This window comes from Bos indicus, chromosome 14 (genome assembly GCF_029378745.1).
Source record: "Bos indicus isolate NIAB-ARS_2022 breed Sahiwal x Tharparkar chromosome 14, NIAB-ARS_B.indTharparkar_mat_pri_1.0, whole genome shotgun sequence".
In the NCBI taxonomy this organism is placed as follows: Eukaryota; Metazoa; Chordata; class Mammalia; order Artiodactyla; family Bovidae; genus Bos; species Bos indicus.
This window is the reverse complement of record NC_091773.1, coordinates 35,321,131-35,334,183: the sequence shown is the minus strand read 5'-3', so window position 1 is coordinate 35,334,183 and position 13,053 is coordinate 35,321,131. Positions and strand designations below refer to the sequence as shown.

General features: G+C 38.5%; 1 protein-coding gene across 10 annotated transcripts in view; it reads left to right on the top strand.

Annotated features, from left to right (window-relative positions):
* The window catches only part of EYA1 (EYA transcriptional coactivator and phosphatase 1), a 372,737-nt gene that overhangs the window by 167,072 nt on the left and 192,612 nt on the right, over positions 1-13,053 (top strand). The window contains exon 1 of one of the 10 annotated variants that reach the window (XM_070802672.1): positions 11,398-12,105. The exons of 8 other annotated variants lie outside the window; for them this stretch is intronic. The gene's annotated coding sequence lies outside the window, so the exon portion shown is untranslated. Of the gene's footprint in view, positions 1-11,397; positions 12,106-13,053 lie in introns of those variants that run through there. One more of the 10 variants, XM_070802674.1, reaches the window with a different exon arrangement.

Below are 13,053 nucleotides of genomic sequence, written 5' to 3'. Positions count from 1 at the left end.
CTTATTTCTCAGAGGAATTTCAGTTTAGTGAGAGTTTGTTTTTGTTTTGCTTGCTTTTGCCTCATCACTCTCGTGCTTTCCTGTTCATTTGGTTTCTACATTTCTTGGTAGAGGCTTTCATCAGACACAGATAATCCAAAGTGATAGTGTAAGTTGGGTTGCTCTTCACTGGGCTTCCCTGATAGCTGAGAAGGGATAGGCTACCCACTCCAGTGTTCTTGGGCTTCCCTTGTGGCTCAGCTGGTAAGGAATCTGCCCGCTGTGCGGGAGACCTGGGTTCGATCCCTGGGTTGGGAAGATCCCCTGAAGAAGGAAAAGGCTACCCACTCCAGTATTCTGGCCTGGAGAATTCCATGGACTGTGTAGTCCGTGGGGTCGCAAAGACTTGGACACAACCGAGAGACTTGCACTTCCACTTAAGTGTTTAGGCACGGCCAGCACGGATTCAGCTTTCTCAGATCTGCTACGTCAGTTAGCAGTCAATAGTGTTCTGCCTGTTTTTTCGCTCATGACATTTGTTACTGTCTTCTTACTACCTGCTCTCTTTGTTCTTTGGGATTTATGCTTTAAAAAAAAATCTATTTGCTGTTGCTCTAGTGGGGTTCATAGAGAAAGGCAAAAAAATAAATGCTTATGTTCATTTGGTCACCTTTTAATTTATTTAGTCTCTTTTAGGCATCCATGATAAGTGGGAATTCTGTCTGTCTTGTTTACTTGCTTCATTTCCCAGTGCCCACAGTTCCTGGCATATACTAAATGCATGAAAAATATTTGCTGAATGGCTGACTGGCTTACTAACTAGCTTCATTAATTAGACTTCTAAATAACCTAAAAGCTGAAAATCTTTTAAATGACAGCATTATGGATACATCTACAATGAGGTATCTCTGAAAAGCAGAAGATACAGGCTTAAAGATGTGTATCTTTAAACTTTTTAAAAATTATTTTTATGTCTTTCTTGGTTAAGATATCTTTTGGGAAAAAAAATGTTTTTCTTCATTTTCTGGCCATGTCTTGAGGTATTTGGGATATTAGTTCCCCCAACCAGGCACCAAACTCGTGCCCCCTTGCAGTGGAAGCTCAGAGTTGTAACCACTGGGCTGTAGGGAAGTCTGGTAAAGAAATTAAAAGGGAAATATAAACTGATGTTAGAGTAACAGAGCATTTCAGGAGGAATATAATGGGTGTAACTTAAATCAATGTATGATAGCTTTTGAAAAACTGAACCTGAACTTTTTATGCCATTTTCCTGTCCCACATAAACATATACACCAGGTGAATACAGTGATTTCAGGTCTCTTCTAATTTTCTAGTTTCTTTCAGTTCAGTTCAGTCGCTCAGTCATGTCTGACTCTTTGCGACCCCATGAATCTCAGCACACCAGGTCTCCCTGTCTATCACCAACTCCCGGAGTTCACTCAGACTCATACAGTTTGGTTATTCCACAATATTAGGATGGCAAATTTCTAGCACATTTTCCATGACTGAATTTTGTTCCACAAAATATTTTAAGTATGTTTTAAACAGGAGAATGAAATTAACTCCCTTAAGATGATAATCCCCACCCAGTCCAACTTTAAAGTTGCCAGTGAGGGCAAATATAACAACATGTAAGGAAAATAAAGGGGCTCTCCGGAGAAGGCAATGGCACCCCACTCTGGTACTCTTGCCTGGAAAATCCCATGGATGGAGGAGCCTGGTAGGCTGCAGTCCATGGGGTTGCTAAGAGTCAGACACGACTGAGCAACTTCACTTTCACTTTCATACATTGGAGAAGGGAATGGCAACCCACTCCAGTGTTCTTGTCTGGAGAATACCAGGGACGGGGGAATCTGGTGGGCTGCCGTCTATGGGGTCGCACCAAGTCAGACACGACTTAGCAGCAACTGGTGACTGGGTGGCAAAGAATCTGGTTGCCAATGCAGGAGACGTGGGTCCAATCCTTGGATTAGGAAGATCCCCTGGAGAAGGAAATGATAACCCACTCCAATATTCTTGCCTGGGAAATCCATGCATGGATAGAGAAGCCTGGTGGGCTACAGTCCATGGGCTCGCAAAGAGTTGGACACAACTTAGTGACTAAAGAACAATAACAAGGAAAATAGAGGAAAACATAGAAGCTAGGGAAATTATTTTTCTCTCACAAACCCCCAGCCATAATCTCTCAAGTAGTCAAGTATGCCTGTATTAATTAGAGTAACAGTTTCTGAGTACAGATTATGTGTACCAAGCTGTGCTAAAACTGGAAACAACCATGCCCTGTCCTTCTATACTTGTTTAATTAAACTGATTTGAAATTCAGTTTTTAAAAGTAATTTAATTATTTTGAAATTTTATTTATTTTTTGGCTGTGGGGAGTGTGTGTGTGTGTGTGTGTGTGTGTGTGTGTGGGCTCAGTTGTGTCTGACTCTTTGAGACCTTGTGGACTGTAGCTGCCAGCTTCCTCTGTCCATGGAATTTTCAGGCAAGAATACCGGAGGGGGTTGCCATTTCCTTCTCCAGGGGATCTTCTCAACTCAGGGATCAAACCCACATCTCCTGTGTTTCCTGCCTTGGCAGGCAGATTCTTTACCAGTGAGTAACCTGGAAAGTTTTTAGTTCCTTGACCAGGGATCAAACCCATGTCCTCTGCATTGGAAGCAAGAAGTCTTAACCACTGGACAACAAGGGAAGTCCCTAAAATTTAGTCTTCTATTGCTATTTTACTATCCATGAGAGTTTTTCCATAGCTATAAACACTTTTATCCCCATGCCATTTTGGAAAGGTGTGAAACCTTTCTGCATCATTTTTTTTGTTTAGCCTATTTACAGATTATAAATGGAGAGTATGCATAATACAAAGGGCACAGGAAAAAAAAAAAAAAAAAAAAACCTGTGCTACAGCTAGAATTAAAACTTGAATCTGTTGTGTATTTGTTTCAGTCTAGGAAATGGCAACCCACTCCAGTGTTCTTGCCTGGAGAATCCCAGGGATGGGGGAGCCTGGTGGGCTGCCGTCTGTGGGGTCGCACAGAGTCGGACACGACTGAAGCGATTTAGCAGCAGCAGCAATGAGTGGTACCCTCTTGACTGTAGACAGATTTTAATAATTCTACACATTTAAGGAAAAAAGCATTTAAACCTTGAGCAGTAATAGACATAAAATCCAAAAAGAAAGATAGGGGAAGGAAATCAAGGTTATCATATGTTCCTTCCCAAAGGTCTTCAAGTGAAATATCTCATTTAAAACATCTATTTTCAAATCCAGATCATTCATTGGTTAGTAATAGGTATGATTTTGGCAAACTGTAAATAGAAAGCTTAGAGATGTAGATTCCTTCTTTTACAGAGTCTTCAGCAATTAATCATCAGTCGGTTTAGTCATGTCCGACTCTTTTCGACCCCATGGATTACAGCACACCAGGCCTCCCTGTCCATAACCAACTCCCAGAGCTTACTCAAACTCATGTTCATTGAGTCCATGATGCCATCCATTTCATCCTCTGTCGTCCCCTTCTTCTCCTGCCTTCAGTCTTTCCCAGCATCAGGGTCTTTTCCAATGAGTCAGTTCTTCACATTAGGTGACCAAAGAATTGGAGTTTCAGCTTCAGCATTAGTCCTTCCAATGAACATTCAGGACTGATTTCCTTTAGGATTGACTGGTTGGATCTCCTTTCAGTCCAAGGGACTCTCAAGAGTCTTCTCCAACACCACAGTTCAAAAACATCAATTCTTCAGTGCTCAGCTTCCTTTATAGTCCAACTCTCACATCCATACGTGACTACTAGAAAAACCATAGCTTTGACTAGACAGACCTTTGTTGGCCAAGTAATGTCTCTGCTTTTTAATATGCTATCTAGGTTGGCTATAGCTTTTCTTCCAAGGAGCATCTTTTAATTTCATGGCTGCAGTCACCATCTACAGTGATTTTGCAGCCCGCCAAAGTAAAGTCTCTCACTGTTTCCATTATTTCCCCATCTATTTGCCATGAAGTGATGGGACCAGATGTCATGATCTTAGTTTTCTGAATGTAATCCAAGTCTATGCCCCAACCAGTAATGCTGAAGAAGCTGAGGTTGAAGGGTTCTATGAAGACCTACAAAGCCTTCTAGAACTAACACCCAAAAAAGATATCCTTTTCATTATAGTGGACTGGAATACAAAAGTAGGAAGTCAAGAGATACCTGGAATAACAGGCAAATTCGGCATTGGAGTACAATTAATCATGAATTAATGTATTTGTTTTTCTGTATTTTTCTGGGCTCCAAAATCACTGCAGATGGTGATTGCAGCTATGAAATTAAAAGACGCTTACTCCTTGGAAGGAAAGTTATGACCAACCTAGACAGCATATTAAAAAGCAGAGACATTACTTTGTCAACAAAGGTCCGTCTAGTCAAGGCTATAGTTTTTCCAATGGTTATGTATGGATGTGAGAGTTGGACTATGAAGAAAGCTGAGCGCCAAAGAATTGATGATTTTGAACTGTGGTGCTGGAGAAGACCCTTGAGAGTCCCTTGGACTGCAAGGAGATCCAACCAGTCCATCCTAAAGGAGATCAGCCCTGGGTGTTCATTGGAAGGACTGATGTTGAAGCTGAAACTCCAATACTTTGGCCACCTAATGCGAAGAGCTGACTCATTTGAAAAGATCCTGATGCTGGGAAAGATTGAAAGCAGGAGGAGAAGGGGATGACAGAGGATGAGATGGTTGGATAGCATCACCAACTCGATGGACATGGGTTTGGATGGACTCCGGGAGTTGGTGATGGACAGGGGGGCCTGGCATGCTGTGGTTCATGGGGTCACAAAGAGTGGGACACGACTGAGTGACTGCACTGAACCAAACCGAATGTATTTGTGGAGAGATAAGTCATTCTTTTTTTTAATTTTTAAGTTGATCAAATGCCATGCCTCCCAAAAGAGATGAGCATACAAGTAACTGTACTGTAAATTTAAAACATATGAAATTTGCACATCTAAAAATGGTATCCTTTTTTCTTCTTTAGAATATCAAAGTCATGGACCCTCATTCTTTTCAAAAGGCCTAAGGTAGAGCTGACTTTCTAATTATTGTCTCGAATAACTTCTTTCTTGTTTTCCGCTTTGTGTCCTGGTCCTCCTGCACCTCCTCCGTAGCCCTCTCCAGCCATGTGGCGTTGGTGGGGATGAGCAGTCCTCTCAGGCAAGGACAGGAAGAAAAGTGAACAGTTCTCCCAGGAGGCCAGAGCTAATGGGGGTTTTGCGGATCTTTCAGCAGGGGCTGTCGATGCTAACCACGCGGTTGAGAGCTCCTCTACTGGCTCTCTGACCTCTTGGTTAACTATTTGTTTTTCCTTGTATTGATTAAAAAAACAAGACACTAGCCTGTAACTCCCTATCAATTGGGGCATTGTTTTTTACGAATCATACACATTTAAAATATATGATTTTAGGAAAAAACCCTGACTCTGGATTTGGTTTTACTTTGTAATTCAGGTAAACCAAATCATTGGTGATATTAAAACGAAGCCCTGAGAGGAGCGGCCGAGGTTTCCAGACTTCTGTTTTTTAAAAGAATATGAACTACACATGTAAAGAATCACTCTAATAGTCCCAACATTAGGCCATCTGAAATAAGAATTCTTATTCATTATGAGCATCTAAAGACTAAAATACTTGAAGCTTTATTATACCTTTTGGCCACAGCAAGGTACTGTCACTATTCAAACAAACCAAAGCCATTGTTTTCCTTAGCATGTAAGGCAGAGACTAGTTTTTCCTTAATCTATAGCATTCTCAAGTAAGATTAAAAAAGCCAGGGCAACTTGATCGGCTGCAAGCATGAATCTTTACAGTAGAGAGAAAGCTCCAGATTGTATACCTATTGACATGGCTTAATAAAAACATGTAGAAGAACGCTGCTTCTGGTTGTGTTTCCAATAGCAATGTGATTGCAGCACCCTGTGGATTGAGTTACCGATCCTTTGAATTCTGACCTTCTGTCTAAAACAGCTTTAGAGGTTATTCTTTTTTTTTTCTTTTCCGATTTGGGAGACTAGAGAGGGGGGAAAGTTAATGCTGTTTGAAGGAAGAAAAATTTTTCTATAAGTTATTAGATTTGGGGTTTTTTATTTGTCCCTTTCTGGCAAATCCTTTGTAACAATAAGAGAGTCTCTTGATTCTGAGTGCTTAAACCACACCTCAAAATACATAAGGAGAATTGGAGTGCATTTTGAATGTAATTATTTCCCTGATGAATAAATCAAATGTTTATGATAGTTATTAAGATCAAAGCACTGTAACATTGGATAAATGAAATTAAGGAATACAAAAAGGAAGAAATTGATAGAATGGCCCATACGAAGATCAGACCCTTAGCTGCTCTTTTTATTATAAAGAAAAAGTTGGGAATATTTATAATCCTGCTTTAGGAAGATAATTCACATTTTTTGATAAATAATGAGAAAAAAATCTCTCTCCGGATTTGGCAATTTCACGTTTAAGGATTCATCACATTTTTGCCTCTATTGACTATTTAATGTATGTGTGTGCGTGTGTGCTGAGTTGTTTCCATCCTGTCCGTCTCTGCAACCCCAAGAACTGTAGCCCACCAGGCTCCTCTGTCCATGGGATTCTCCAGACAAGAATACTGGAGTGGGTTGCCATGCCCTTCTCTAGGGATCTTCCTCACCCAGGGATTGAACCTGCATCTTTTATATCTCCTGCATTGGCAGGTTGGTTCTTTATCCCTAGCCCCACCTGGGAAGCCCATTTAATGTATATACTTTATTTTTGAACCAGCACACTAACTTGCAGTATGTGTTTGTAAATTATCAGATATTGTATAGTGATGATGTCTATTCTATACTGAATATACCATTCCAATATATCACACACCTTTCTAGATTTATTACCTTTACTAGATGTCACCTTGCTCCAAAATTGATGATACAGCTAGGACACAATGATGTTCCAGTGCTCCATCTGCTGTTTAGTGGTAACTTTGATGGTGCTGGAGAAAGGAGGCAGATTCCAAAACAAATAGTGGGAGACCAGGCCAGGGTGGGGGGTGGGGAACATATTAAAAAAAAAACAAAACAGGATTCATACATATCAGCTGTTATGCTATGTGTTAAAATGAATGAAGAATGTACATAAAATGCCTAGCTTGCTGCCTGGCATGTAGTAAGCACTCAATAAGCACCAATTCCCTTCCTTCCTCTGTGAGACAGTCATCATTTCCAAAGAATTTAAAAACTGTGAACTCAGCTGTCATGAAACCTGGAAAACACAGAGCAAATTTCCAGATCCTCTTAAAGGTATTGGGAGGTGCTGACAAGATTGGTTTTGCCCATGGCTTAGAGAAAAAAAAAAGTGGAAGAGACAACCTGGGTTTTCCAGGTTGCTTCATGTCAACAGAAATCCATTTTATAATGTGAGAAAGCAAAAGAGTTATTGCTCAGATTAAGCATATGCTTCCAAGACCAATTATTTACATATTTTTGGCAGAAGGAAGAAAAAGTGACTCTGCCATTTTGGGAAATCAGTTGATTTTAAAATAGAAAACCCAGTATGTCTTTTTTTCCTTTTAGATGAAGTACCTCTAGCATCCTGTTCTCTCATCTTAAAAACCTAATGCTGCCCTGTTATCATTATTAGTTTCAAGAAGTACTGCTCAAACTTTCGAATTAAGAATAATAATTTTTTAAAAAAACATCCTCTAGGCAGTCATTACTACATAAGATAGCAAGTTTCTCACCCTACATAAATAAATGGTTATTATTCTTATGTAATAACCAATGTACTTATTAGGGGGCCAGGAAATAGGTTATATTTCCATATTGTGTTGGTATAAAGACTCTCATTTTTATTACGATAATTTTCCATGGTGCAGTGATTAGTTAGTAATTGCCTCCTTAAATTCACTGTTAAAAGCTATTCATATTGGAGTTTGAATGGGAAACATTTAGCAAAATACTGGTAGACATTCAGTTTGGCAGATTTAATATCATTCTTAAAATAAATAGAGGATGTTTTACTTGGTTGTGTTTCAGCAGAAGGCTACTGGGAGCAGGGCCCTCATTGCAGGTCTCGTGCCAGCAGGGAAAGAGTAGGTCATGGAAGTGACCACTCCGCATGCCAGCAAGGATGGTAATGTCAGCCATCCAGACAGTGTTCCAAAGGTTCTGTTAAAAGCCAGAAATGTGGAGCCATGGCATGGACCATGAGAAAAAGAGTTATCTGGAAGCAGAAGCTCTGGAAGTACCAAATATTTTGGAATATTTGCTGTTCTACTTTGAACAGTTTCAATCACAAAATGTTGACTGTTTCCAGGTATTATTGATTTTAAGAATGTGGAAGAAATAATAACTAGGACAACACTCTTGAAGAAAAAGCGTTGATCTTTAAGTGCTAATTCTATTATGTAACTTTCTGTACCATTATTGTTGAATAAGAATCTTCATAAAGTAAAAGAATGGTAGAAACAGAGAGGTAAAAGATGCTTGGCATCAAACTTGGTAATCACATGCATGGTTAATTCTAAACTGATTTAAAAGTAAACACAAATAGAAGAAAAAATTTCTGAGTTTATCTTGTGCTGAAAACTGCAGAACTACTGAAGAACTTTATTGCCATGACTGGAATGGAAAAAGGAAAGGGAAGATGTTTTTAGCTTTTTTGCTTTCTCACTGTTTGTTATATTTAATTGGATTAATCAACTGTTATATTCATGTAGTTTTAGAAAAGTTCCAACTTACCTTTTCAATTGTTCTAATGGACCCTTGTATTTTTTCTTTTTAAATTAGGCATATTTGCTTATTCTTGTAATCATGCTTTTATTTAATATTCTCTGTTCATTGAACAGAGCTAACAACTTCTGTCAACATTTCAGACTTCTATATAACCAAGCAAATATCTATATAACCAGAAAACAGTTTGCTTTATATGAATATGATAAAGCTTGTTTGGAGATTTATGAAAGGTATCATCCTTATGAGGATATTCAAACATTTTGTTACAACTGGCTTTTCCAAATGTTTTCCTTTTCCAGATGAAATTTATTTTTTAGTGGGGTAAAGTCATATTAGAAATTTTTTTACTCCTATTCATAATGTTTATGTGTTGACATTTTTCTAGGAAATGTCAGATAGTAGGTTTTCTACTGTTATCTATCTGTCTCTACTAATAGTGGGTTTTCAGCAAATTTTCCTAAGTTCTGTTGTAAGGGGTATGACTTTGTTTAGGGAACACATTGGTCCTTAAAGTATATGGTTAAGTCGTGAAATTATAGTTGTGAAAATTTAGAAATAGGAAGTTAACAGTATATTACCAACTAGATCTTCTTAGTAATGACTAACATTTTGGCTATTTATCAGAGGATAACTTATTTTGGTGTGAGTTATATGGTATTTATTATATATTTGATATTCAGAAGTAGTAACCAGACAAAATTTATGGATAAGCATGTAATTGTTTTTAGGCCATCTGATTTTGCTTTAGGAAAAGGAAAGCATTTAAAAGTGGCATACACTTTTGAAAGTAAAAAAAAAATAAATCGTATACATCCATATTTTTTGTAGCCAATTACTAAGTTCTTTGTTATATAACTATGCAGCATGACCAATATCATATCAATTAGTGCTCACATTACAGTCATCATGCTTTTCATCGTCTCCTTCATAATGACATGTATCATTTTAAAATGATTCATTTGGTTATACAAATAAAAATAATTGAATTTCAATATAAAAACTAATGTGATATGATAAATTTGATTACTATGTAGGCAATTGTGTATAAAAGTCAGATACTTTACATGATATTCCTGATGACTTCATAGTTGGTCTTCTGGATTTGCCAGTATAATCTTTCATGATCGGAAAAATAATATTTTATCTTTTTATAGCTAAAATAATTTTTAAACCATGGGAAGCATGGGCACAATAGCTTAATGTAAAGTTTCAAACACAGTTAAATTCTCCAACCAGCACCTCAAATTTTGTATTTTATGGAGCTTAGAAATAAATATGATAGCAAAAGCAGTTACTGTGCGGGTGTTCGCTCCCATAGATTGAATTGACGTATCATTGTATTTTATCTCACGGCACTAGAGACCTCCATTACAGGCTGTATTTTCTTTTCTGCACACATACTTTAGTATATTGAATAACCAATACTTCTGTTCTAAGAAAGTTCTGTAGGTGGTAACATAATTCTATTTAGCTGCATGAACAGATCCAATAGCAATCAACTGATTTTTGACCTGGTTTCCCAAATATGGAAGATGGTTAGCCCAGGTTTCCTTGCTGGTACCATACCAGCAAGGAAATCCTAGGTGAATTTGCAGTTTAAGCTGTCTGTTAGGTTTAACAGAATGTTCTCTTCTGAGGAATTTACATTGGCACCCTTTTGCGGGGGAGATGGGGGGAAAGTCTATATTGAATTTTGGTCATTAGAAGCTTTTTGTTTTGTTTGCATCTGAATGGTGCTTTCATTTACAAATTAGCAAAGTAAAGGTAAGGTAAAATTGTGTCTATTTGTTTTACGGGTTGATGATCTGAAACGTATTATCATTTAAGAAGTTACTGTGATTTTCATACCAAGGCAGGAGCCTTAATGAAGAAGATGCTTATTATTAATAATAAAAAGACTAGCCCCATAGAATAGTATTACTGTCAGATACTTTGAAGGAAAATCCAAAGGGTATAAAGATTCCATTTTAAAGTACCAAATTGGTTATGGTGAGTGACTAGTATCAAAAATAAACATTTATATTTTAATTATGATACAGGGCTGGCAAATATAATAATTAGCCATGTAAGTGATGCCTTCTTTAAATATTTGAAATCAATGTAATGGTTAAGTCATTGATCTAATAACTGAAGTCATTTATTTGCCTAAAACATGATAGTAAGTAAATATTTTAATCTTTAATTTAGTTGTAATCTGAATAGCTCAGCTACCCAGGTGAGCATTATAGACTAGCATGCATAGATTGAATTTAGTTAGAATTCTTCTTAAAAAGAACAGACTGTAAGAGTTCTAGATAAAATAAATCTTTTTCCCCCAAATCATTTTAAAATATCAACACTGAAATAGTATCTGGTTCATATCCAAAAAAAAAAAAAAAATTGCTCCCGTAAAACTTGCCATTATAGAAATCACTGGAGAGCTAACATCCAGGCTTTCATTGTTAAGCTGGTATTGATGGCTTACACGTTTGCTTTTTCTCTCCCTTTACTTATTTAAAATGGAAATAGCCATGCTAGTTTTCATTTCCCCCCAGACCTGTTGGTTGTTACATTCAGGGAAAAAAAAGTTTTTTTAAAGTATCGATTCCCTAAGTTTCAGGGCTTGAAAACAAGTTTTGGGAAACTATGAAAGATAACGCGAAACGACTCCCCAAAGCTCGTAATTGGTAGCTGCTGTAGCAAGAGACGTGTGTTGACAGTGTCCCCTGATTCTCACACAGCTGTTTATTCAGATAGCATGGGGGCGCGTTCATTTACATAATAAATTTTTTGGGAGCAGCAAGGTTGAGTCAGAGAGAGCAGGGCTCCTCTCAATTGTTGCATTTAAACCAATAAGGTTAGGACAAGAGAATAGCTGTGGTTTGCGTTGCAAAAACAAAAAAAAAGCCCCGAGGCTCCACGGGCAGACCTACAAGGCTGCGCAAACAAACCGAGAGATGAGATGGTGCTGTTTCTTTGTCTGGGCTTCTCAGATGCTATCAGCTGCTGCCGTTTAGAGAACGAAAGAACGCGGGGCTCAAGGCGCTGGCTAAACAGACCGGTGGGAGCTGATGGCTCCGAGTTTGGGGCGAGGTAGAAACTCTCCAGTGCCACTTCCGACTCGGAGCCTTCCTGTTGCCGTCCGGTGTGGCGGTTTTCTCGCCGGGGCCAGCGTGTGCGCTCAGTCGCTCGGCAGCCCGAGCCTGCAGCAGCGCCCAGGCGGCGGTCCCCGCGGCCCGGCTTCCCCCAGCGGACGCGCTCCGCTTCCAACAGCGCCGGGCTCCGCCGGGAGCCCTTAAGACCCTCTCGCGTCCTCCTCCAGGAGCAAAAACTATGTCTGGAATGGAGGTTTGCTAAACCAGAAAATTCGAAGGAGCCCAGGAAACTGGTGGATGCAGCAGATGTAAAGCGCTGTAAGTACAAGCTGACTGTTTGAAAAATTGTACTGCGTGACACCAGCTGTCCTGTGGGCAAAGCCCAAGATAACAAGAGCGCTTTGAGTTATTGTTTTGATTTGTTTTAAAAGAAAAACATTAGGGCGTGGGGAAGATTATGACACTTTGTGCCCAGTGCTTTATGGGCCACTGGGCTCCATCATAAAAGTATAAGTTCTTAACCCCCAATTTAACTGAGCGATTAGAATCATTAAGAGGTAATTAGAAATTAATTGTTAACAATGACTTGTTGCCTTATATGTAAAAAAAAGTTTCTTGCAGGACTTTACTCTTGTAAAGGGATCACTTCATATCGCTCTTCTGCACAAACCTCAACTATTACTATGTGGTAGAGATGAAAGCGGTATCTGTCTATATCCATTTTAACACAGAGATAGCTTTTCCTACACATTTTGGTTGGATTGGAGAAAAGAAGGAAGGAATTAACGTTTTCAAAGGACAACAAATAACAAAAATAAATTGACACCCCCTTTTAAGGAAGGAAATCCTTTTGTTTCAATACACAAATTTCCCAAACATTATATTAAACGGGCTCATCTTCAAAAGGTGAAATAATAAACATTTGCCAAATTAAGATATTTCTCACTTATTGACACTTAATAGGACTTGAATGGACCTGGAAATTAAAAACAAGGTTCTTCAACTTTTGAATTACCACTTAAAATATTTGTCATTCAAAATGAGTGTATGAATTGCTAATGACTCATGGGCTTATATTTCTTGGGAGGAGTTTTTGAAACATTTAAGCACAGCTTTTGCAGGAATTCCATAAATTCAGAGCTGTCACTGAATGTAGGCAAGCGTTTTTAAGTTTCATTTCTTAAAATGACAAGGGTACAAAAAGTCTCTAGTTAAGGACACAGTGTAGTTTTATAGTCTGGGGATTGTTTTTTTAATGTGTCTTTT